Here is a 26,828-nt window from a genome sequence, read left to right on the forward strand (position 1 = left end):
CCCTTTCCTCGTGTGCTATGCACCCCTCCCTAAATTTCTTTCACATTCGTCGTCAGTAACAGACTACGTACTGTTTCCCCAGTAAATGATGGCACAGTCGTGAAATCTTCCAGGAAGAGTAATTTGTCGACAAACACCTACGCCTTGCAGATACAGCAGCGCCTACACAAAAAGACCTGCACGCGAGAGCCGCGCGCCAACTGGGAATTAACGGGCGAGGTCAGCGTGGGGACGCGCGCGGCGCTCTTACTGGCTGGATAGAGGGCGTGCGCGCGCTTTGCGCAGCCTCAGCCGCTTAGCCTCTCTCCTGTTTAATTTTTTTCTTTTTTTTGGTATCCAGGGAGGGCTCGCAACACTTGTCACCCCTGCCTGTTGTCTCCTGTCCCGCGTCCCGGTGCCGAAGTGCGGCATAATTTGACACAAATGACAGCATTCGTCCACCAACTGGTAGGCACTTTATATCTATGATTGCTTGGCATCTTTTCGATTGTAATTAGCCAAAAGTAGACTTTATCTTGAAGACAACCAATGTGAATTGCAACTTTGATCACTTGCAGTTTAGTTCATCATCTGTGCTTGGTTAGCGGTTATATGAACGGTGGCTCTTGGTTGCATGAGCGCGATGTGAAAGTTGTACTTTGTGTTCGCAAATTGCGCGCACTGTTCTTTCTGTTTGGTCTAGTAAAACCATCAAAATCTCGGAAATTATTGATTTGCCAACAAACCAGGGTCATGTGAATTAATTTAGAATTATTAATCTAATCGTAATTCGGAAATGAGTCTAACCAAAATGAAGAAGATATATTTTATATATGAAATGCATTTCCATTTAGTGTGACCTGAAATTGTCAGCACTAGTAATAGAGTGGAAGTAACCAGTTCGGCACTGAGAACACCTAAACATTCTGTAAACGTGTATCTGGAACGGCTGCGTTTTATAGAGCCAAATATCAAAAAAGGTACAAGACGTGTGCATGGTCTGTTGAACAGCGCTTCAAAGTAAGAACCGCGGCTTTTCTTTCAGTCCATTTGCTCGGTTTGTTTAAAACAAAACGATATGTAAATAAAGCATTCTCTGTACCACAGTGCCATTAACTTAAAATCGTTTGGCAGCTTCAAATAATTGTAATAATATTTTGTTTATAACGCGGGGTTCAATACCACCAAATATATCGTAACAGCAGTAAGTAAAACTTTGAAAGATTGCAACAATGTTCGTTACAAGGTAAATATTGTTCGTTTTGTCCAGTCTCAGCAATCTGAAGTTCAAAGGTTTTCCAACCTACATTATGAGTATTTTATGAGAAGTGAACGTCTACGCGGTTTTCTGATCTCTCTGTGTAGACCGGTATGCTGTCTCTTAGCATTTGAAAGATTGTGTACGTTTACTTGTAAACTCTTATGTGGCGTTAAATGAATACATTTAATAAATAAAGAGGGTCTAAACACACTATGATATGTAATCATTCAGATACCAGCTATTAACTTACAGACGTGTGTCCTTCCACTTTTGTTGAAGTTTCATTTACACCATTGCCTTTTCCAATGTTTCTTTAACTTTGATACAAAATTTAAAAAATGCAAAACAAACAAAAATAAGGTATTTAGAACTGTATGTGTTGTTAGGATCACGCTTGAGCACTTAACAGACTATTATTGTTTTTCTTTTCGTCCTTGGTAATATTTGCGGTGTCTCTTGTTCGTTATTCTTCTGATAGGACCATTGCGGCGCAGCCCTGGGTGGCCCAGCTTATCAGCTCCACTCCATTATCGACGCGTCACGTACGTGGTCTTTAAAGAGGACGTCTGCTTGTTGAAAGGAAACGTCTGCAGCTGAATAACAACGTCCATCTTTATAACGACTTTCGTCGTTAAAGCGCTTTCATAAAGTAACCTAGATCACAGTTCAAAATGAAACTGCTTAAAAGTAATATCACTTCAAACAAGTGGAGCATTTATATTATATTCCATTTATACTGAAGCCATTTCATGTCAATATTCAAACTGTTTCATATACTGGCTGACTGGATTAATATCCAGTTTGCTGATTAAGACCCTGAGTTCCATGCTCAGTTCCATGTTGACTCTTGTTGGATATTCATCCATTTTTTCATTCTTCGCTCACTAAAATGAAGATCACTCTCATGAGCCCTGCCTCACCCACATACTCAAATGGTCATTTTTAGACTTGTGGGATGACACCCATGGAAACCCACTGAGCATGTGCTAAAGCGTAAAAGCCTGCCAAGACTCATGCCAAAGCCAAGGCCGTTTGAAGCTGCAGCACAACCCACTGTGCTATCAAGTTACCCAAGATGGCTGAAATCGGACTCTTTTTTTTTTTTCTCTTCAAGTTATTTTATTATATACTCACAGTATGATATCACCAGTTAACTTACAATGTACCTTAAGTTGCATTTAAAAGGCTTCTCTGGTATTTATCCTTCTGTGTAGGTCATTGCTTTGTATCCATTTTATATGGTACTGTATATAATGACACTGTACATAAAGGACTTATTAGTTCAAATGAAACACTTGCCACTGGCATGTGCTTTTATTTAAAAGGTATAACAACTGACATGGACAACAGTCAAATGTAAAGAACACTGGTCCATGTTGTTGTTAGTGTTAAGTGCTGCAGCCGACATCTGCTGTTATCCATATGCAGTAGTAGAGTATAGGTCAGAGGAGTAACCTTGTGACCCCACATCTAAATTTGGATACACTCAGAAAAGTGAGCTGCTAGTGTCTCCAGGCCTTGGCAAGTATGCAGCTCATTCCACTTACTGGATGATCACAAAGTAAAGAAACTATAATATCACTGAAGAGCTTCAGTAATCAGTTGTACTTAAGTTTGTTGTTTGAGATTACTATTAAAGTCTGGCATTATATTGAATCTCAAGGGTCTGAAAGACCTTGTCTCCTGGATATTTAATGGACTAAAGGCGAATCCCTCAGTGCAATATGCAGACTGAAAGGCTCTTAAAAGGTTGTTTTTGATGTTAATGCAAATTAAAAACAGCCTCTTTTATTTAGTTTGCAAAAAAATCTCTGTGATGACAATTACCATTTGATTATGATATGCTGAGATGTTTATCGTGCACTTAAGCATCACAAAACACATTAAAGAACAAGGGATTTATTATTCAAGCTGTAAAATGGAACATACAAATGAGCAGGCAAATCAGAACAGCAGCCTAATGCCCGGGAGCACTTCAACTAATTAAAGCTTTGCTAACAGCTTTGAAAATGAACTATCTTAAAAAATGGTACCCAAATTCATATTGTATTGAGGAGAATTAAAGCATGATGACAAACTACCAACGACGTCCAAGGTCCAGTGCTGCAAGCAAAATAGAGAATACGAAAGTATCATTTTCTTTAGTGCAGCAAGAACTTAAGATGAAAAAACGAACATAATTACTTACACTTACACACTGTGTACATGCATGTGGCTTTGGATTTCAGACACTGACGTTGTGGGTTCAAATCCTGCTACTGACATTGAGTGACAATGAACAAGTCATTTCACCATCCTGTGCTCCAACTGGAAAAACAATAAATATGTCATCAATTGTATCTCAAATTCTTTAAATCACTTTGGATAAAGGCATCTGCCAAATATTCGGTAATAATATATTTATATAGGAATGTACAGTCCTGAAGCATAATGTTAAAACTGATGATGAGATAAACAGATAAATCTCTCTATTATAATAAACAAATCCTGAGATGAGACGAGACTTTGTGCCAAGAGATGTAACCACGCCCGGGGTCGGAAATAAAAGACAAAGAGTAGATGACAAAATAGAACGTCGCAAAGAATTCAAAAACGTTGGTGCGATACACATGCAGAGCAGGTTAGAGATTATGAAAGTACTAAAATTCGAAAGTCTCAAAAAAAATGATAGTAAAGATCACATTTGTGCAGACAAACGGAAATTATTACTCAGTGAAATAATGGAACAGAGAAAAGAGATTGAATATATTGTTTAGATTTAAACTTTAAGTCAGAGACTTGTAGATCGTCTAATTCAGTGTTTCTCAACCTTTAATAATAATAATTCTTTGCATTTGTATAGCGCTTTTCTCACTACTCAAAGCGCTTAGCAATTGCAGGTTAAGGGCCTTGCTCAAGGGCCCAACAGAGCAGAGTCCCTTTTTAGGGACGTCCGATTGCCACTGCAGATCCCTAGCCTCAGAGCCACCACTCCGCCTAAATTACATTATTATTAATAATAATATTCTATTATTATTATTATTAACCTTTAAGTATTTGCGACCCGATTTTTCATAACAGTTTTAATCGCACCCCCCTAATGTTTTGTTGAAAGGAGCCCACTAATACCAATTTGTTCTTTTTTAATTAATGGTATATCATAGATGCATATTTTGTTATACCTACTTAACTTTTATCGACATTTATCTAACTCTATATTTACTTTTCTAGTATCAGAATGTAGTTTAAGTTAATTTGTTTTGGTTTCAATAGATGTATTTTTCATATTTTCGATTCTTCTTTTCTTTTTTTCACATCTTCGCGCCCCCCCTTTTTGTTACTTCGTGCCCCCCTAGGGGGGCCCGCCCCACAGATTGAGAACCACTGGTCTAATTCGTGTTGCCATCAGGGAAAAGTAGTGTTTCTTCCCAATGAAGAGGCGAATCCGCGAGAATTGTTTGGTGAAAGAGAAATCCGCATAAAGCGGCAGAGATGCAAAGTGGCTGGCACGTAGCACAGGCCAGGGGGGTTGGCAAGCGATGCAAGCAGGGGGCAAAGCCCCCTAGTATGAGTAAAACATGTCATTGTCAAATGCTGAGTGAAGAAAGTTATCATTTTTTTGTGTAGATATGCTTCAGTATTATAAAATATTTCAATTTTCCCCCTAAAAGTATCATGACAATTGTCTGTTAGGTGTTGCTTACCAATCAAGTGTTTTCTTATATATTCACTTACATACAGTACATGATGCTTTTCATGCAGAGTTTTGTATGTTTTCCTTATTTTCATGTGGAGTTCTCCAAGTATGCAGAGAAATGCTGCAAAATTACTTGGTGAGGCTGGTCCTTCATGAATGGCATTTGTGTATGTTTGTAATCCAATGGCATCTCATCTACGTTCAGCTCATAGCCCCCAGCACACCACAATTCTGTACTAGAAAAGGTGTTTTCATAAAATTGGTAAATAGATGGATGTTTTGCTGGTGCTGCAAATGGCTTAGCTTCCTCACAGTATTTTGTCCTCAGCTTGATTATGTGATGTGCTGCCTTCCCTGTGGAATCTGCATAGTCTGCCTGTTTTCCTTAGAACTTTAGAAATTTGATAATAACTCATTTCATTTTTATTTCATGGTGTTTGTATTTTGACCTAAAATCAGTCAGTCAGTCAATGTCCAACCTGTTATATCCTAACTACAGGGTCACGGGGGTCTGCTGGAGCCAATCCCAGTCAGCACAGGGTGCAAGGCAGGAAGAAACCCCGGGCAGGGGGCCAGCCCACCACAGGGCACACACACACCCACACACTAGGGACAATTTAGGATCGCCAATGCACCTAACCTGTTTGTCTTTGGACTGTGGGAGGAAACCGAAGCACCCGGAGAAAACCCACGCAGACACGGGGAGAACATGCAACCTCCACGCAGGGAGGACCCGGGAAGCAAATCCAGGTCTCCTTACTGTTAGGCAGCAGCTATACCACTGCACCACCATGCCGCCGAACCTAAAACCATTTAAATTGTATTATTCTTTTACAATTAACAAGGTTTATTGAATCAAAGTAAGTGCAGGACAAGTAGAAGCTGTGCAGAAATGTAACATTAACTGACAAACTCGGCAGTCAATGCAGATATAAGTGATAATGCACTTTTAGTTATTTAGATATATATTGTAACTTTTGAAGGTTTCTTTGCCCTTCTGTCACAGACAACTGTTTTTTTTTTCTTGCCCAGTTCAGTTTATGTGTGTTAACAGTCTTCCCTTCCACACTCATCTACTTTCCTAGTGCCACCCTGGCCTTACAGGCCTAGAGAAAGACATTCTTTTATGATAACACTTCATACTTACGTACACAGGTTAAGAAGATGGCCTGGCTTCAAAGCATAAGGATATACAGTCAGTAGAACATTGAGAAATGTTTTGATAGCCACAACATATCTCGGCAACATCTATTCAATTAACTTGTACAAATCTCACTAAAATTACTTATTCTGACAATCGAATTGTTATCAGTTGTAAAAAATAGCTCAGCAGGGACAATATATGACACTGCAACAGTGCAGAGCAGACTGTGAAAGTCTTGTGCTGTATGATGCCCAGGTGACAGGTATCCTGAAATGTCTATTGACAGTAGGGAACCATTCATAATTTCTCAGCCTTGATGCTGTGAGTAGTGTTGTGGATGATGTGAACCACAAAAGGAGTCTTCTACGCTATAACGATAAACATTTTTCAATACATGCCTCTATGTTGCCCTTTGTGCAGAACAGGCAGCTGAGATTGGGATGCCTGGATAACCTCATTATCACAATGTTGGGATCCAGAATTGCACATGCAGCTCTTGTAGGATGACTGCAGGGGTTTGTTAATCTCTTCGTGACCTCAAACGTGGTAGTCAGGTTCTCGCTAGGAAGTACTTCTAACCTAGGAGTTAAATGCTGGTTGTACCTGGACCATGAAAGATCAGGTTGGGCAACAGAAGAAATAGCGAGAGGAAAAGAAGTCACAAAAAAAGAGGGTAAGGAGGTAACTGGGGGATGCACCTCACTTGATAAATATTGTAGACACCTGTACAGTTAGGGTTATGTATATGTTTCTTGTTTATTGCAGACGGCGTTCTAATATATTTCCTAAGAGTGACACCCTTGTATATTCTTTATTTTGTAATAAAAAGTTTTTTATTCACATAGTTTGTCCTTATTTGCATCCTCAAGGTTTGGGACAAACTTAAAAGCACTCTTTCAGACCACATAATCTAAAGACATGTTTCATAAAAATCACAATGGTCAAGTAACTTTTACTCTAGAATAATGATACAGATTTTGATATATAAATTATTAGCTTTTATTGACACTATGAAACTATTTGTGGAAAACACTGGAGAAATTAGAACATTAGAAAAATTCAGACATGAGCAGGCCATTCAACCCAACAAAGCTTGCCAGTCTTGTTCACTTAATTCCTCCAAAACAGCATCTAGTCGAGTTTTGTAGATCCCTAAAGTCCTACAGTCTACCACACTACTTGGTCACTTATTCCATGTGTCTATAAGAAAAACTTCTTAATGTTTGTGCAAAATGTATCCTTAGCAAGTTTCCAATTGCACCTTCCATGTTCTTGTTGACTGCCTCACAGTAAGGAGACCTGGGTTCGTTTCCCGGGTCCTCCCTGCATGGAGTTTGCATGTTCTCCCCGTGTCTGCGTGGGTTTCCTCTGGGTACTCTGGTTTCCTCCCACAGTCCAAAGTCATGCGGGTTAGGTGCATTTGCGATTCTAAATTGTCCGTAGTGTGTGCTTGGTGTGTGTGTGCTCCCTGCGGTGGGCTGGCATCCTGACCGGGGTTTGTTCCTGCCTTGCACCCTGTGTTGGCTGGGATATAGCGGGTTGGATAATGGATGGATGGATGGATGGATGGATGGATGTTCTTGTTGAACTAATTTTAAAGCAACAGTCTTCATCCAGTGTGCCAAATCCTTCCATAATTTTAAACACTTCAATCATGTCATCTCTTAATGTCCTTTTGCTTAAACTGAATAGGCCCTGCCGTTTTAGTCTTTACTCTTAACTCATCGTCTACAGTCCTAGCCTAGTTGCTCTTCTCTAGAATTTTTCCTAGCACTTCTATGTTCTGCAAGGTTCTGTCCTCAGCCCTCAGTTCCAGTGCACCTAAATGCTTCTTCTTGGTCATATTATTTGTAACTTTGGACTGGGTTATCATTTTTATTCAGATGATACTCAGGTCTATTTTAGTGTTAAAAGTAAAAGTTCCTCAGAGTTTGCTCAGGTCCTTACATTAATTTCGGTGAAATTAATACCTAGATGGAACATGTGCAATATAACAGACCGCACCATATCAATAACATCCTCCACCACTCTGCTCCTGTCCGTCCATTAAGGTCCAGCAATTCTGGTAATCCATTGTTTCCCCAAACTGACCTGTTCTCTAAGGATGACAGAACCTTCAGCTCTATAGCACCCAGACTTTGGAACAGCCTACCTAAATTGTTGAGATCGGCCGACTCAACAATTGATTCTTTAAAAAAAACTAGGGGGCTTCGCCCCCTGCTCACTTCGCTCGCCAACCCCCGTATTTGGTTTTCCGGATACACACTTTTAAGATTTTTATTTTCTTTGAATTGTTGCTATTTCATTAGTTTCACTTTTATTTCAGAACTTCTGTAAAAACAATATTTGTAATCTTGCGAGTCCCAATATGCTGAATCTTTTTAATGAGGTCAGGACAGGTTTCTCTGTTTGGAATTTCAGCATAGACAAAAAGATCTACATCATCAGCATTTAATAATTTTTTTTACAAAGTAACAAAGTAAGTAGAGTTCTGCATTGGACTCCTGTCTGTAAAGTCGTGCTATTTTCCTCTCACAGTTCCAAAGGTAGATGGGGTTACCAAGGTGATACCCCAGCTATTGTCTAGGTTTTTGTACAAGGGCTAGACAGAACGTTTTTGACTCCTGGGTAAATTTAGGTTTTTAAATAAGCAGACAGATAAATATATATACACTAAAAAAGTAACCAATAAATACATGTGCGGTAAACTCCGTTTTTGAAATTCTCAAGATTCTTTATTTGTCACATGCATAGTTATACAGGACAACATGCAGTGAAATGCATCCTGATCCGCTTATCAAAAACTGTGCAAAGTTAGAAGAATATCAGTTAGATTAACAAAAAGTCATAGATTGAAAGGTAACAGTATAGTAGAACATAATAAATAAGTTAAATTATGTGAATAAAGTAGAATTAAGTGTTAAGGTGCAATAGTGTAGTAATTATTGTGCAAAACCAAAGTTAGACTGGTGCATAGTTAAATGAGGCAGTTTGTTTGTTTGCGCTACTGCGATCTTTCTTTTTTTATATTTTCTAATTTTCCTACTTTCATATCCTTTAACTTTCTCCACATGTGTATAGCGCCAACATTTTTTTTTTTGAGCCTTTCTAATTTCACTGGTTTCATAATCTCTAACCTGCTCTGCATGTGTTTAGCGCCAACGTTTGTAAACGTCTTTATGAAGTTCTACTTTGTCATTTTACTCACTGTCATTTATTTAAGAGCCGGATTGGACGTGCTTTTTTTTCAATTCCACTTGTTCCGGGCTGATAATTACTTTCCTTATTTTCTGAATTTGCACCTCGATTATTCTTTTTTGCTCTTTTTTCTGTCCAACGCATTTGAGTCTCTTTTCTCCACGCTTTTCTTTCTTCTTCGTTTAATCGTTGACGTTTAATTTCTACCCTATTCATTTCTACCGTATTGACCTTATACACTTTATATGCACTGAGAGCCCTGGAGCTGTGTGTGCTGCGTGACTGCCTTTACACTACTGATTTTTTTTTTTTTGATATTGCTTGTAAGTAGGGTGTGTCTTGCAAGACTCTCGTTCTATGTTCCCGTGAGACGCACCGTGGCAGGTCTCTTTCGTCTCGCGGGTCTTTAAATTATCTTTTGAGAAGATCATGTATCGTAGACTATCAGGACAGGGGACAGGATTTCTTTTTATAATAGAGAGACAACTTCAAACTTATCAGGAAGGCCTTGAACTTACCCTGATATTCTGACCCTTCTTCCTGTTCACCCACTTTGTCCAGATGCTCAGGGTAATTTGTGTTTGTATCACAAGCTCTGTTATTTCCTCAGGCTTTCCTTGTAGTTTCTGTACTTTTTATTATATTCTAACTTATTATCTCTTGCCTTCCTTCAACACTTTTCATATCCTGCATTTACTGTATCTTTATTTAGTGTTTCATGAGGATATCATTTGTATCCATTGTTCCTTATGCCCTGTTGCTCTTTCTCAATTTGTGTGAAGTGCTTTGAGCATGACAAAGGTGCTATGTAAATAAAAATGAATTACTATTATTGACTACAGTATAGGTCAGTAAGCTTAATGAGTATCTGGGGAAAATTAACGGAAGCAGTTATTAAAGAAAAGACTGAAAAAAAAGCGAGAGCATATTAGCTGTGAGTTCTTGCATTAGTAAACAATAGAAATTGACTTAGACATACTGTAGGAGATTGTGTGTCTTTAATATGTTATTATATATTATATTGTATATATATATATATATATTATAATGTATCTGGACGGTCGAATAGACAGGCTGAAGGCAAATCATTTGTGTAACTATGGAGAAAACTGGCAGTTAATCCAATGTCACCTCCCTGTCTGTTAGTCCACGTGGCTCCAGGCCTCCCCTTTAGTATGATTCTCAATTCCAGTAGCAGCAGAATCGAGGACATCTCCATTAGGAAACATTCTAAAGGGGAAACAGACAACAGGACAATACTTCATGGCCTCAGACTGAGATTACAATTTAAATAAACCATTCTGAAAACAGATGAAAGTTTTAGGAGTTGATTAAAAATTGATTTATATAACATAGTGACAATAAGAAATGTTCGATTTTGACGAGTATTATTATAGTAAAATGAATTAAAATAGTTATACAGTAGGTTTACACTTTACATGGTCCATATTGTCACATTTACAGAGTCCAGTACAATACTTGTGCTAATCAACAATGCAACAAATCGTCACTCTCCATTGCGTATAAATAACTTTGCCTCAAAACCACCGTCTCCCATAATTGAAAAGTCTCAGAACACACGTGTCATAACCTAAATGTACCAATCAGTAGTGACACACTGTAGTTTATCAGAAAACTGTAATTGCGACAGGTAATGTTAGTGCATTTCCTGTAATGAAACGTACATATTAGTCAGAAAAAGAATAAAATCAAAATTCCAAACCACATTGGTATAAATGGAGTCCAAATTTCACAGTGTTGTGAGAGTGCATATTCTCCCTGTTTCTGCATCAGTAAGCTGGCATCTTCATCTTGTGGTGTATCAGATAGCTTACAGGTACAGTAAATTTAGATACATTTCACAGTAACAACTGCAAAAAATCTATCACCTAAGATCTTTATTGTTATAATTTTTTTATTTGCATAATTTAATTATGTAAGCATTGCAGGTGTTTTTTGGGTTGTTATTGTGAAATATACTTATTATGTCTTTAAACATAATTTAGAGTATTCTTGTATAGATGTGATTTTACAAATTGGCACATATTTTAATTGTGGCTAATGCTGCCAGGGTTGACACCAGTTCCTTGAGACCCGGTAATGCAGAAGGCAAGTTCAGAGATTGGATGGAAATATATTATTCTTTGGTATGTTATCAAGTACAGAATGATCATAATCAGTTTTTACTCAGTCAGTTACCAGCAGATACACCATATGAACTTTGTAGATTTGGGAAAAGCTTGTGATTATTTAGTACAAGATATCTTTTGGAAGGTTCTACAAGAGTATGGTGATCTAGGGTACAGCTCTGTGAAAGTCTTTCCTATACTTAATACTAAATTGAGACATTTTATTATAGGCGTTGGGCTCCACCAGGTATGTTTTGTCTCCCCTCCTCTTTAAGGTTTTTAGGTTTCAGCTGAAGTTTGGCAGTTATGCATTTTGGATAACTAAGGTATTGCTTTCTTTACCTTCTTGAATACTGATCTCCAACACTCAGTGAAACATTTTGCAGTGTGATGCAAATGTGATAAGAATTAACACTTCCAAATCATAAGTTAAGGTCCTCTCCCAAAGAAAGGTGGCTTATTTCCTGAAGGTAAGGGATTAGCACAAGCAAAGGCCTCTTCAAACTCTCAGTTTTAATTTTTGAAGGCTTGGATTGTTGCCCTTTCTACACTGATCATTGAAGGGCAGGGCATTACTTGCTGTCATTTGCATCACTGAAGCAGCTGCACGAGGCTGGAAAAATGTGAAGCACTCCAGCACAGGGGGATTGGCAGAATGGCTGCTGTAAGGAGCTATTTTTAAAGATGAAAAGAAGCAAGCACAGCTGCCATAAGTGAGTCAGAAGGCGCCATTGACTGTTTTTATTCCCGGAGTCACTTCTTGGCTTTGAAACACAAACTCACGTACCTTGGTCACTGCCGCATAACTTTATCTGTGGAAATAATGCGTTCTATACATATGGATAAAGTCTGGACACCATACTGTTTATCTTACTGTAATTGCTATAAGTTTAGCTGGAATTTTGCTGTGGTCACACAACCTTTTCTAATCATAGCATAGGAGGCCTTCTTTAAGCAGAATTTATAGGAACCCCAAAACAATAAACTGGCAACATTGTTCAGCCATTTGATTAAGTGGGGCACAGATTCAATTTACACTTAGAATTTGAGGCTTATGAATAAGCCAGTATTTTAACCTTCTGCAACCAATTTTTCAGAAAAAGTCTTTTCTTCCCCATCTTTAATAAAAAAATAAAAACTTTTCCAAAACCTCTTGTGGTGACACAGAAATCCCAGTAACAGTAGGGCAAAAGAAAAAAAACACAGCTACGTCCTTTCTTTGCTGTCTTTGGTCCTCCCACCCCGCTCACATCTGTGGCAGGTTGCCACATATGAAAACATCTCCGATCTTCAATTTTTTTTTGCCAGATTACCATCATATTAATCATAAGATCATAAGTATTTTGACAAATGAGAGGAGGCCATTCAGTCCATCAGACTCAAGTGGTAATCATTTAACTTTGTTTTCATGGACATATAACACAACACCTTTTTCAACTTATTTAGCACATAGCAGAGTGTAATAGAACTAAGTGTAAGTCTATTAGCAGAGATGCAGTGAAATGAATACCCCCGTCCCATCCCAGCCAGCAGTCCCCCAACATAAGGGCACATTTCTAAATCCCCAGAGGCTTCCAGAGCAGCGATTCCCCTGCCCCAGCCTTTGATAGATAGATAGATAGATAGATAGATAGATAGATAGATAGATAGATAGATAGATAGATAGATAGATAGATAGATAGATAGATAGATAGATAGATAGATAGATAGATAGATAGATAGATACTTTATTAATCCCAAGGGGAAATTCACATACTCCAGCAACAGCATACTGATACAAAAACACTATTAAAGAGTAATAAAAATGCAGGTATAACAGACAATAACTTTAAATAATATTAACATTTACCCCCCCTTGTGGAATTGTACAGTCGCATAGTTTGGGAGGAACGATCTCCTCAGTCTGTCAGTGGAGCAGGACAGTGACAGCAGTCTGTCGCTGAAGCTGCTCCTCTGTCTGGAGATGACACTGTTTAGTGGATGCAGTGGATTCTCCATAATTGATAGGAGCCTGCTGAGCGCCCATCGCAGTATCATAACAAACCGAACATACGTGTTATTGGTTGTAAATGTTTTGAAGCAGAGCCCCAAACTCCTGATACAAATGCAGCACAACTGTCCCAGGTTAAAATGAACTTATTTTTTATTTAACAAGTTCCTTTGTACAAGACCTCTCTTCCAACAAGACACAATCAAACACACAATTATTTACTTATTCTGTTTTCACTCCTTTCAACTCCAACTCCCTGAGTGAGGTGTTGTGGTTCCCTTTATGCCAGATATGGAAGTACTTACTGGGCCACAGCATTGCATGGTGGAAGCATTTCTGGGTCAGGAGGAATTCCCTAAATTAGGGACATCTGCTCTTGGCAGATCCCTCTGATGGTACCCACAGCACCCCGCAGGGCTGCCCATTGGGATTATAACACTCACATTGTCCCGTGGGTATGTGCATGGGTGATCCAACACCTCCTGTCCTTCCATTACATGGGTCTTCAGGCCATTCAGGAAAGGAGTTTGTCCCTGCCTTCTGTTACAACATATGCAAGTGACAGGAGCAACCACTATTTGCCACTAAATTCCAAAAACTGAAAAGTGTACAAAAAGTATTTTTTAGTCAGATAAAGAGGGACAGGTTATTAAAGATGAAGGATATTATACTGCCCCACTTGATCAGATTTACCAAACACCTATACCAGGGGCCTCCAACACATCGCTCATGAGCTATCTGTAGCTTGCAACCCCTTTCCAAGTAGCTCACCAAAGGGTTAATGAATCCTACATAAATTTGAAAACTTGATTAGTCAAATTAGGGGTGGGCGATCTTTCCAAAAAATCATATCACGATCCACAATCTGAATTGCAATCTATCTTTTCAATGTGGCATACACTTAAGAGAATATCTGGACTCAAACTCATCAAGACCTAAGTAACACTTTATTTTAAATATCAAACAAAGTTCAATTCAGTTGTTCTCTCATTTGCTAGCTAAGTGGAGTTAAGGAATACGCCCCGAAGCTGGCAAGTGAGTAAGTGAGGAAGGCTCCCCCTCACCCTCCCCAAAGGCCCACTGACTTTTTCTCGGATTCGCGCAAATAAATTGGTACCACAAGCGATCTACGATACATAGCGAAATGAGAGACGTCGCAAAATTAATGTTCAAGCAAATTATAGAAAAAAATCTAAATCCGATAAGTAGTTATCTTGTGAAATGCGGACAGACAGTCAGACAGACATTGGACTGTATATGTTATATATTAGTAAACCTTCAAAATAATGTGCAGTTAAAGTCTCAACAGCATTCTTAGCATTTCTGGAGCTTAGTAGAGCCAGATAACTGTAAGAATCGTCACCAAGCAGCTCTGAAAATGTCTGCTTTGTTTGGGTCTCCATACCTCTGTGAGTCGGCCTTTTCTGACATGAATGTCATGAAATCAAAGTTCAGAACGCAAGACTGACAGATGAACATTTAAATAACTCCATAAGAGTGAACCTAAGTGGCTACACTCCACCATACAGCTCTCTTGTTGACTCCATGCAGTGCCAGTCATCTGACTAACTAAAAAACACATCACACATGCAACTGGACTTGTGAATACTCTTGTGAAGTGAAACAGTGACATGTAACAAAATGACAAATGAATAAGTAATATCTGTGTATTTGTAATTGCATTGTTTTGTTTTGACAGCATTCATGTTTTAATTCAACAGTGAGAGATCCATATTACTAACCGAGAATGCTAAACCGGATGGACGCAGGGACATCCGGCCATGGGCCGTAGCCGCAAAAAGACGTACTGCGCAGGCGCCCCAAGAAATGAGGGGCCGCGAGAAGCGGATGAGGGGCCGCGAGAGGTGGACAAGACCACAGAAAAAAGGAGTGAGCACAGAAAAAAGGAGTCAAAGAAATGAGGCGGCGCGAGCACAGAAAAAAGGAAAAGGCACAGAAAAAAGTAGTCAAACGCAGGCAAAGCACGAAACCCATTGCACACGAAACTAGCACACAAAAAAAAAGAAGACGCTCGCGCACAACAGCAAGGCACCCCCCCCCCTACAGGCACCGGACGGGACACACACCAAGAGGGGGATTTAACAAGCCCATGGAACACAAAAAAAAAAGAACACAAAACCACCCCACACACCCTACAAGCAATGGACGGGACACACAAAGAGGGGGATTCAACAAGCCCCTGGAACACAAAAAGAAAGAAGACAACAACAACAACAATCCTCACCCCCCCCCCCACACACACACACATCAATAAGAAGTGACACCCAAAGCCACATATCTAAAGGAAACGTCCATATTAAACATACGTCATCTCAACACCTTCACACTAGGCAGCATAGGTGGATCTCCTTACAATAAAGCACTATTAACCGTTCAACTGCAGAAAAGGCTCCATATTAACAGTAAGTGCGATCCTCCTTATTACTTAACCATATTTCGCACGCTGAGGAACAAACAAGTCATGAGTACACGGTCACGGGTACAAAACGATTCGGATCGGATAACGGGACCAAACACACGAACACGAATGAAACAACAAAATACACGGCGGCGCATACAACGCGCTTCGGAAACTCTGGGAGAAAAAATGTCTCGGCTCCAAAAACGCAAAGCTCAACTAACCCCGTTACAGAGACGTGCCCAAATAGACAGACACAATGAACGTAGACGCATACAGCGCGCGTCTCAAAGTGCTGCATCGAAACAAGCACGATTTCAAAAGAAAGAGCTCACGACTCAGACATACAAAAAAGGGAGCGAATAGACAGAATAAATGAACGAAGACGTGTACAACGCGCATATGACCTGCCAGAAAACAAGCAAGCAAGACTCCAAAAGCAGAAAGCTCAACTGACCGACATACAAAAACGGACAAGGCTCGATACAAACAATGCACGACGTAGACTGAAACGGACTTTTGGAAAAGCGGAGGCGAATCAATTAAAACTACAAAATAGCGCGTCACAAATAATGGACATGCAACAACGCGGCACTCAAACGCCACAAGCAAAACATGCCCGTCGCGGACATCAACGCCAGACAACGCCTTCAATAATGAGTCCACTATTGAGGAAAATTCATTGGGATTAATGAATGTCATTTACAATCATTGTCATTCACTTAACTTCCCAGAAGAAACAACTGGCAATACAAATAATGAATTTACACGTTGTTGTCAAAAGGGGCAGATTAGACTGCCTCCTTTACATTCATATCCTGAATATCTACAGAAGCTTCTAACTAACGATGTGCCTGAAAGTAAAAACTTTATGAACTGCATTAGATCCTACAATAGTTCATTTGCTTTTGCATCTACCGGAGTACATATCAGGCCACCAAAAGGCAATGGCCCATACTGCTTTCGCATATGTGGTTAACAAAACGCACTATATTATGTCCAAAAAATATTAATGTTAATCACATTAATAACCAGGTCATTTCATTACTTCCTGGAGAGACACGGCTCTTTCTAAGCTCTGACAAAGTTGACTCTGATGACGACAATGAACATCTGAATTTCCCCTTAGAATATTTGAACACTATTAACCCAGACGGATGACCACAACACAACCTTACCCTTAAAAACGGTGTTATTCAAGCAACAGTTCTTACAGGATCACATGCTAACAATACTGTTCTCATTCCTAGAATTGACCTTACGAGTTCTGACCTGGATTTACCTTTTACATTGAAACGCCGACAATTCCCCATTAAACCTGCATTTGCCATGACCATCAACAAATCACAAGGACAAGCCATGGACAAGGTTGGCATCTACCTCTCTGAACCCGTTTTTGGACATGGACAACTTTATGTTGCCTTCTCACGTGTTCGACGTTCATCTGATGTTAAAGTTAAAGTTATAAATGATCCATGCCAAGGAAGACTCATTCAAAGACAAGACACCATCTTTACTACTAATGTTGTATACAAAGAAATATTCCAATAAAACATTACTCTATGCCAAACACTCTATTTTTTATTTATATAGGCATCATCCAAACCTGCACACTATTTTATATCTAATTCATACATCTCACTCTTTGTCATGCCCCAACGCCAGGGGTTGGCGAGCGAAGCGAGCAGGGGGCGGAGCCCCCTAGTACAATAGAAAATGCATACAGACATACAAAATGCACTTGCAAGTGAACTAATGTGATGTGTTTTAATGCAAAATGTGAGTTGTGGACACCAATATTTTGTAAATGTTCAGGCAAAACAAGCTTATTCAGTTTGTTTGGGTTGAAATAAGCTATGAGAATAAACGTTAGAAAACATGAGTAGTTCTCGGCCATTTTCATTTGGTTAAAGTAGCTCTCAGGGGAAAAAAGGTTGGAGACCCCTGACCTATACAATACCCTTGTAACCTTATTCATAATCCAGTTTTTACTCATAATCCAGTTCAAATCACTTTCTGTATTTAGACTCAACGAGACTGTGGCAGAAAGCAGCATTTTAACTCCATCCCAAATGTTGCCCTGCTGTGTCTCTCAGGGTGACTCTCTAAAACTGTCTACCAATGTACATTAAGCCAACTCTGAGGCTAGAAAAGAAGCAAGATTTAATAATTTAGCTCTATCTTTGTGACATATATAGTAAAGAAAGATACAGGTTAGCTGTATAAGCGATTAAAGAACCAGGGGCCATAAAGAGAACAAAGGTCGACAGTATAAACATAAGATAAAATTAAACACAGGTAGAGGTAGAGACAAAAGCGTTCAAATAATCCAAGACAGCAAAACCGCTATCCAAAGACATTATTTCAAAGAGAAAAATCTAAGAAACAAAATAAATCCAAAAACATAAGCTGTACCTATAAGACAAATAAACAATCCATATTTTTTGCTAAAGGGCAGGAATCCATCATGGGTGTAAATCTCCTTTTATGTACTCACTATCACTTACATTTTAAGTGTTGCCTGACAACATTCCCAGATGTACACAGGTAAAGAAACCCAACAGATGAATAGAAATGCTGTGAGAAGCCAGCTCAATACCTGATACAACTAGGGTTACCACTTTTAATACAAAAAAATAAGGGACGCATACTGCAGCGGGGGCCACATCCCGTATTACCCAATCAAAAGTAGGAAAGGAGGCATCTTCATAAAATGCGTGTGGGATGATTTGCATGAGACGCTGCTTTAAAAAAAATGATAAAAAAAATACGGGACAAAACCCGTCCCGTATTGATTCAAAACGGGATGCGCAATTTCATTCTCAAATACGGGACGATTCCATATTTTAAAGGACGGGTGGCAACCCTAGATACAACCTGACATCAGCATCTGAACAATTTCCAGGCTTACCTGCAGGGCCAGAAATGTTCTAAAAATAACTTGGGACATCTTCTGGCAGTCTCAAGTGTTCCTTTAAAATTAAACTGCCAGAAGCCCACGGCTGGTTCCGGGCTTGTAACCCTACATTAAAACAACATCATCTCTTCTGTCACAAGTTTGGAACTTTTTGCTGCAACCTGACAGTTTGAAGGGGTCAAGGAGTTTTATGCAGTTCTGAAAAGGCCTCATTTTCAATTTGGTACCCTCAGAATGTCCACTTCTAAAATATTCTCTGTCCTTTGAGATGTTACTGCCTCCATGCAGCCACTCCTTTTCTGCAATGGTAGGTGGAGGTGCTTTATTTAGTTTACAAATAGTACTAGCAGTAGTAGTAGTTGCATTGTCATGTGTACAGAATAGAATGAAATTCTTACTTGCACATCCAACCAACATGCAAGATTTTGCCACACTCTGGAACCATGATTAACAAGAATGCACTTTCACACTGCTAATATAGGAGCTGATGTCATGTCACTATACACTGTTGCCGAATGATACTTTTAGCATCTTCATGTTCTCAGTATGTGGGCTCATTTTGTTTTAATCAGAACCCTTTCTCTAATCCCATGCCAAACTCATGCTTGTTCTGCCCCTGGAAGTTAGTCCATGGGATATAAGAAAGTGGAGAACAGAGAAAATCCATGTAGGCAGATTTAGAAGAAAGTGCAATCTCAACACAGATGGTGTTTGGGCTACATTTTAGATATTGCTTTTATGTTTGACCATTATGATTGCTTTCAAGATAATTCTGTTTGTTTTGCTACAAATCTACCTACTACTGATATTCTGTTAATAAATGTTTGTTAATCTGTGTTTGGTAAACACTGCTCTTTTCTAAGAGAAAGTACAGTGGTCTCCATAATGTTTGGGACAAAGACACATTTTTCCTTGATTTACCCCACTGCGCCACAGTTTAAAATTATTGATCCAACAATTCAGACGTGATTAAAGTGCACATTGCAGACTTTCAGTTAAGAGGATTTGCATACATTTCGGCCACAGCATGTAGAAATGAGAACACTTTTTTACATAGTCTCTGCATTTCAGGGTATCATAATGTTTGGGACACAGCAATGGCAGGTCTGTTAAAGCCATCAGGTTTAGGACTTTGTCACACATCCCTTGCATGCTTGATGTGTGTGATTCATAGACATCACCAGGTGCTGAGGATCTTCTCTGCTAATGTGCTGCCAGACCTCTAATGCGGCCATCTTCAGCTCCTGCTTGTTTTGGGGGATTGTCCCCTTAAGTTTTCCCTTTAGCATGTGGAAAGCCTGCTTTACGGGATTTAGATTGGGTGACTGGCTCGGCCATTCAAGAATTTCCCTTTTTTTAGCTTTGAAAAACTCCTGTGTTGCATTAGCAGTATGTTTGGATCATTATCTTGTTGTAGGATGAAACACCGTTCAATGAGTTTGCAGGCATTTACTGGGACTTGAGCAGGTAAGATGTTTCTATACACCTCAGAATTCACTGTGCCACTGCCATCATCAATGAAGTGAAGTGTGCCAGGACCTGTGGCGGTCATACACGCCCAAGCAATAACACTCCCACCTCCATGTTGGACCTTAGGCTGTTCCTTTTCGTCTCCACACTTTGTTTTTGCCATGACTCTGATACGGGTTCATTTTTGTCTCATCTGTCTATAAGACCTTTTTCCAGAATTCCGCAGGTTCTTTTTCACAAACTCCTTCACAAAGTCCTTTTGCACAAACTGTAATCTGTCCATCCTGTTTTTGGGGCTAAAAAGTGGTTTGTATCTTGCAGTGTGGTCTCTGTATTTCTGTTCATGAAGTCTTCTGCTGATAGTCGTCTCTGACACGTCCACATCTGCCTCCTGAAGACTGTTTCTGATCTGTCAGACAGGTGTTTAGGGCTTTTGCTTTACCATAGTGAGGATCCTTCTACCATCAGCAGTGGAGGTCTTCCTTGGCCTACTAGTCTGTTTGCAATTATTGCTCTCACCAGTGTGTTCTTGAGTGGTTTTGTTCTTGTTTTTTTTAGCATCACAATGGCTTCTTTAACTTTTATTGGCACAGATCATGTCCTTATATTGAACAATGGCATCTACAGACTCCAAAGGGTTAGAAACAAGCTGAGCTATCTTATGAAGCAATGAAACACATTTGAGGAATCACAAACACCTGTGACACCAATTGTCCAAAATATTATGGTGCCCTGAAATGGGGGGACCACAAAGAAAAAATGTTGTCTGCACGTGTGACCAAAATGTTTGCAAATCCCCTTAAATGAAAGGCTGCAAAGAACATTTTTATCATTTCTGAATTGTTTGCTTTGTCATTTCAAATTGTGGAGTGGAGGGGGAAATCAAGGAATAATGTGTCTAAATATTGTGGAGGACACTGTATGCTTTTGTAACTCCATCTTTTTTCTATAAAATATTATTCTTTGTTCTGTGATTTTTACAGCAAAGTGTACAGAAAATACCATAATATAACTAGGATAAATCGAACCATGGTCTCAGAGAGCTAGAGCATATCCAAGCAGCACTGGGCAAAACACAGAAATCAACCCAGGATGCACACACTCACATGAACACATTAACTCGATCAGTACTTGAGAAGCCTAGTCTACTCACACTAACACACGCAGCCAAATTTGAATTGCTAGTTAACCTAACATGCACGTTCCTAGGGTTTGGGAGAACATGCAGACTCCATAGAGACTATGACAAGCTTTAGGATTTGCAACTTGGATGAAGGATGAATGAAGCAGCGGTGCTACCCAATGTATCGCCATGCTGTCCCAACAGAACACAATACTAACAAAATCCAGACTTCATAACACTTTAGTTGATGTGTTATACAGAATATATAATTTCCTTTTGAATTAATCAAAAAGAATGTAGCATAATTAATGTGTAGTTGTTTAACATGTATGAGCACTAACAGAGCACACTTTATACTTTCATAATTGGTTTTACTGCGATATGCTGTAATACTGGCAAAAATCATTATCTACACAGCCATCTTTTATAGTGCCTTTCAGTATCAAAATATTCTTAAAGTAACATGTATATTGCAATTCCTTTCTGCACTTTATTTAGTAATTTTATATATTGACTTCTATGCTCAGACCTGTTACAAGGCATCTTAAAAGCAATTAATTTGTCATGATGCCTTCAATATTGAACAGTAATTCTGTTTCTTCTACAAAGATTCCAGCTTTATATCGCTCCTTAGCGTACATTATGGATGATGCCTTTCACTGTGAGCATTATCACGATATTTACAAGTCATTCAGATTCACTTATTTATCGGGTATTTTAAAGTGAGTCACAATGAACCTTACAATCTATCCATACCACAGAGTACCTTTCTTAAGGAGTTCTTTCAGAGCACTCATATCCATATTTGGTCTTTCAAAGTGAGAACTATGCCAATGCACTTTACACGGAAATCCATTCACAGAAGTAACTTTCATAGGGAGGACTGTTGCAGGATGCTTGTGATGGAGGGAATGGATGAGCTGCCATCCTGACTGGGATGACTGATGAGATCCTCCTCAGACAAGAGGCTAGAATAATGGAGGGACAGTAGCAAACTGCCATCTAGGGCAACAGGTTCCTCCAGTACCCTGTGTGACAGCATTCCTTGGGAAGTTCTTCTTTTTGGACACCAACAGGGCTGCTTGAGATATGCATTCTTTACAGGCAATCCTGTTCTGGTCTTTTGAAACCACTAGAAGATACCAAGATGGGAAATCCTTTATCTTGGAACTCTGTTTCAACTGAAAGTGCTTCTGAGCTAACCCCTCTGACATGCCAAAAGTACTCTTAGGCTGGGTGAGCTGGAGTCAGGACTAGAGTAGGGCAATGGTTACTAGCAAGGAGGAACAAATAATTATTGTGAAAGAGATGCTGTTGAGAAGGTATCTTGAGGCTTTTATTGGTCTGAAGACCTGTATTTGGTAGTTGGATTCTGGGTTTGTGGGTGAGACATCCCCTAATGCTTTACAGTGCAATCACCGACATATAGTATCTTTTATTACTATCATAATGCACCTTACAAAACACTGTTATTGGGTACCTTCCATAAGGAGCACTTTAAAAGTACACCTCACAAAACAATTACTTTTACGGCATATTACATCTTTAATAGTATGAACTATCACGTAGCATGCATGTTACAATGCAATCAGTTTTATATGGCACATTTCGTATTACTATCTCACTACGCCTTACAAAGTAATTAATGCTGTAGTGTACCTTTCATAAAGAGTGATTTTACTGTGTTTCTACAAAGTCATAAGTGTTGTGTAATAACTTTCATCGTCAGTAACATCACAGAGCACCTTACACAGCAATATAGATGTGAGCACCGAATGCTGTGATACACGCTTGTGTGCAACAACAGATCTTTTGCATCCTGTCAGTCTGCTGTACAGTTCTTTACAACAGTCAAATCGGAACACAGGGAGACTGTCTAAAAGTTTGATCTATATGTAAATAGAAAAGCCTCAGTGACCTAGCATGAAATGCATCGCTCCAGTAACTGGTAGGCTGTAAATGTTTTCTTTTCAGTTTGCTGTAGATGATCTCTCGAGGAGAGCCAGCAGTTCTCATTAAAACACTATTGTCCCTAGGGCGGCCGAGGGAGCAGGTGTTTCCACCTGGATTACATCCAGGTGCAGTTTCATTGTGAGCTTAACTGAGCTTTTGGAAGGATGGTTTATTGTTGAATCATGTTTCTATTTGTTAACTAGCAAACGTTGACTTAACATTGTACTGGAAAGACAGATTAGCTACCTGGAATCTGATGTCTTAGTTGTTTGAAAAGCTATGTATGACACTTTGCTTGGTTTGGATGGCATGGTGTTATTGTCAGGAATGATTTAGTAATGTCAAGGAAAAATATGTGATTTTATACAGCATGGTCTCAGAACCAGAATGTTATCAAGCAAGCCCTGAATTGAACAGCCTTGCAAAGAAAGTAATTGATTCCTTTACTTCTTTTAAGCAGACAACCATTTACCCCTATATCTCATTTGGCAGTAGAAGGCAGGTGTCATAAAAAGTAACACCAAAAGATCTAATGAGATGGCCTGGCTGGCTGACCAAAACCCTTGTGTTACAAGCATACCAGGAACCCATATTTAGAAGTATTAAATCTTGACTTCTCAACCTTGTTCTTCTGGTTATTTTCACACAGCTCCTCAAGCCTCCATCACCATGTGGCCGATTTCATTTTCTGACAGTTAATTATCTCCTGCCTTTATCATTGTTTTTCTCTTCCATTGTGTTTTACATTAACAATACAGTGATACCTCGCTATATCGCGCTTCGCCTTTCGCGGCTTCACTCCATCGCGGATTTTATATGTAAGCATATTTAAATATATATCGGGGATTTTTCGCTGCTTCGCGGGTTTCTGCGGACAATGGGTCTTTTAATTTCTGGTACATGCTTCCTCAGTTGGTTTGCCCAGTTGATTTCATACAAGGGACACTATTGGCAGATGGCTGCGAAGCTACCCAACTTACTTTCTCTCTCTCTCTCTTGCGCTGACGTAGGGGGGTGTGAGCAGGGGGGCTGTTCACACACCTAGACGATACGGACGCTCGTCTAAAAATGCTGAAAGATTATCTTCACGTTGCTACCTTCTGTGTGCAGCTGCTTCCTGAAGGACATGCTGCACAGTGCTTCGCATACTTAAAAGCTCAAAGGGCACGTATTGATTTTTTTATCTGTCTCTCTCTATCTCTCTCTCTCCCTGCTCCTGACAGAGGGGGTGTGAGCTGCCGCCTTCAACAGCTTTGTGCCGCGGTGCTTCGCATACTTAAAAGCCAAACAGCCCTATTGATTTTTGACTGCTTGCTTTGTTCTCTCTCTCTCTCTCTCTCTCCTGACACGCACTCCTTTGAAAAGGAAGATATGTTTGCATTCTTTTAATTGTGAGACAGAACTGTCATCTCTGTCTTGTCATGGAGCACAGTTTAAACTTTTGAAAAAGAGACAAATGTTTGTTTGCAGTGTTTGAATAACGTTCCTGTCTCTCTTCAACCTCCTGTGTTTCTGCGCAAATCTGTGACCCAAGCATGACAATATAAAAATAACCATATAAACATATGGTTTCTACTTTGCGGATTTTCTTATTTCGCGGGTGGCTCTGGAACGCAACCCCCGCGATGGAGGAGGGATTACTGTATTATATTTTAAAATATGCCTTGGGCTTTCTTATGACTTTTGTTTCAGCAGATGTGAAACTCGCATATTTTAAGGTGGTCATATTGATCTTTGATTTAGAAAACAAACATTTTTTGGACATTCTCAAAGGTTTTTCTTTGTATAGTTGCATTGTTTGGAATCCAAGATTGTTTTAGATGCTTGTCATGATAATCGTCATAGGGAATGGTGTACCCGAGAATTACAGGCATTCACCGTGATTTCTGTCTGGATTTTAACATTTTTTTGTACATTCACTGTGATAATTTCCTAGAAAATTGTCATGATTTTAGGTGTTTCTGTTGACTGCTAGCTGAGGACAGACACTATTTTTGGTGTTTACTTAATCTTTTTCTGGAAATTGACATTGCTTGAGGCTTCCCAAAACTGCTACCTTGGAAACTCATGTTATTTTAGCATGAGCTTCAATCGTTGATTAAAAACTGGCATTTTAGGCACTTACACTCATTTTGATTGAAAGCCAGTATACATTTAGGTATTTAATGTGATCATTGTTAGGGATCCTGCATCATTTTTGGGCATTTTATTTATTTTTGCTGGGAAAGGAATGTTGTCTTAGGTATTGTTTGGATATCAATATTGATTAAGACATTTACCATAATCAACATCTAGAAATGTACATGATTTTACATGTTCATATTGATCTTTACTTTGGAAAGTACAGTATTTTTCATAGGTGTGTCTTGATTTATTTTTGTAAAAAAAAGTCTGCTATGTTTATTCATTTAGATTGTTCGCTGCAAACCAAAACTGTTTCAGGTTTTAACCATGACTGACGGCTTAACAGATGCAGTTTTTTTTTAATTGAAATTAGGAAATATTTACACTGAGTTGTAAAAATCAAGGAAGAGCATGACATTGGGGACTGTGAGTTAAGTCAAACCTAGAATTATTTTGCATTCAGTCAACATTCTGAAAGTGTGAACCTTTAGATTTTAGATTGACGCCACCAGGAAAATCAAAGAGGAAAAATATTTTTATATATTATTTTGCAGAGAAGGGGCGGCACGGTGGCGCAGTGGGTAGCGCTGCTGCCTCGCAGTTGGGAGACCTGGGGACCTGGGTTCACTTCCCGGGTCCTCCCTGCGTGGAGTTTGCATGTTCTCCCCGTGTCTGCGTGGGTTTCCTCCGGGTGCTCCGGTTTCCTCCCACAGTCCAAAGACATGCAGGTTAGGTGGATTGGCGATTCTAAATTGGCCCTAGTGTGTGCTTGGTGTGTGGGTGTGTTTGTGTGTGTCCTGCGGTGGGTTGGCACCCTGCCCAGGATTGTTTCCTGCCTTGTGCCCTGTGTTGGCTGGTATTGGCTCCAGCAGACCCCCGTGACCCCGCATTCGGATTCAGCGGGTTGGAGGATAGATGGATTTTGCAGAGATCAACTGATATATGTACCAAATATAATATGATTTTAAAGCAATTACGCATGCTATTTGAGAAGAAATGAAGAAAAAAGGTGGAAGAGGAATACAGTAATATGACCTTTTTGTAGGACATCCTTAAGTGTACATTTTTTTTAATTTGGCTTGTAAAAGGCAATCATACATGATAAAACATGTCACTTTGAATCATTCAAATTAATTATACAACATACACCATATAAAACAAACATTCTTGAATATCCAAGTGGAAGCTCAAATAATAACCAAGTTGTCCCCAGCCGAGTGTTTAATAACATAGCTTACAAAGACAGAGGCTTTTGAATCCAGTGGAATGCTAGCAGGTGACTCCTGCTTGTTCAGGGTTGTACGCATTAAGCTAACAGTGCGATCAGGACAGGATAAACAGCACAGTACATAGAGCTGCAGTGCAGAACTCACAGATGTAAGTGGAAACAAGCTAAATGGAGAACTGCTGGGTGCTTTGTCATTTGCATGTTATTGCTAATAAGG

At 39.4% G+C, this 26,828-nt stretch overlaps 1 protein-coding gene across 1 annotated transcript in view; it reads left to right on the forward strand.

The window, feature by feature from the left end:
• The first annotated feature begins 276 nt into the window (after window positions 1-276).
• sptb (spectrin, beta, erythrocytic) overlaps window positions 277-26,828 on the forward strand; it is a 178,136-nt gene continuing 151,584 nt past the window's right edge. Inside the window, exon 1 of the mRNA XM_028822033.2 lies at window positions 277-447. The gene's annotated coding sequence lies outside the window, so the exon portion shown is untranslated. The remainder of the gene's footprint in view (window positions 448-26,828) is intronic.

Source organism: Erpetoichthys calabaricus, chromosome 16 (genome assembly GCF_900747795.2).
Source record: "Erpetoichthys calabaricus chromosome 16, fErpCal1.3, whole genome shotgun sequence".
Classification (NCBI taxonomy): Eukaryota; Metazoa; Chordata; class Cladistia; order Polypteriformes; family Polypteridae; genus Erpetoichthys; species Erpetoichthys calabaricus.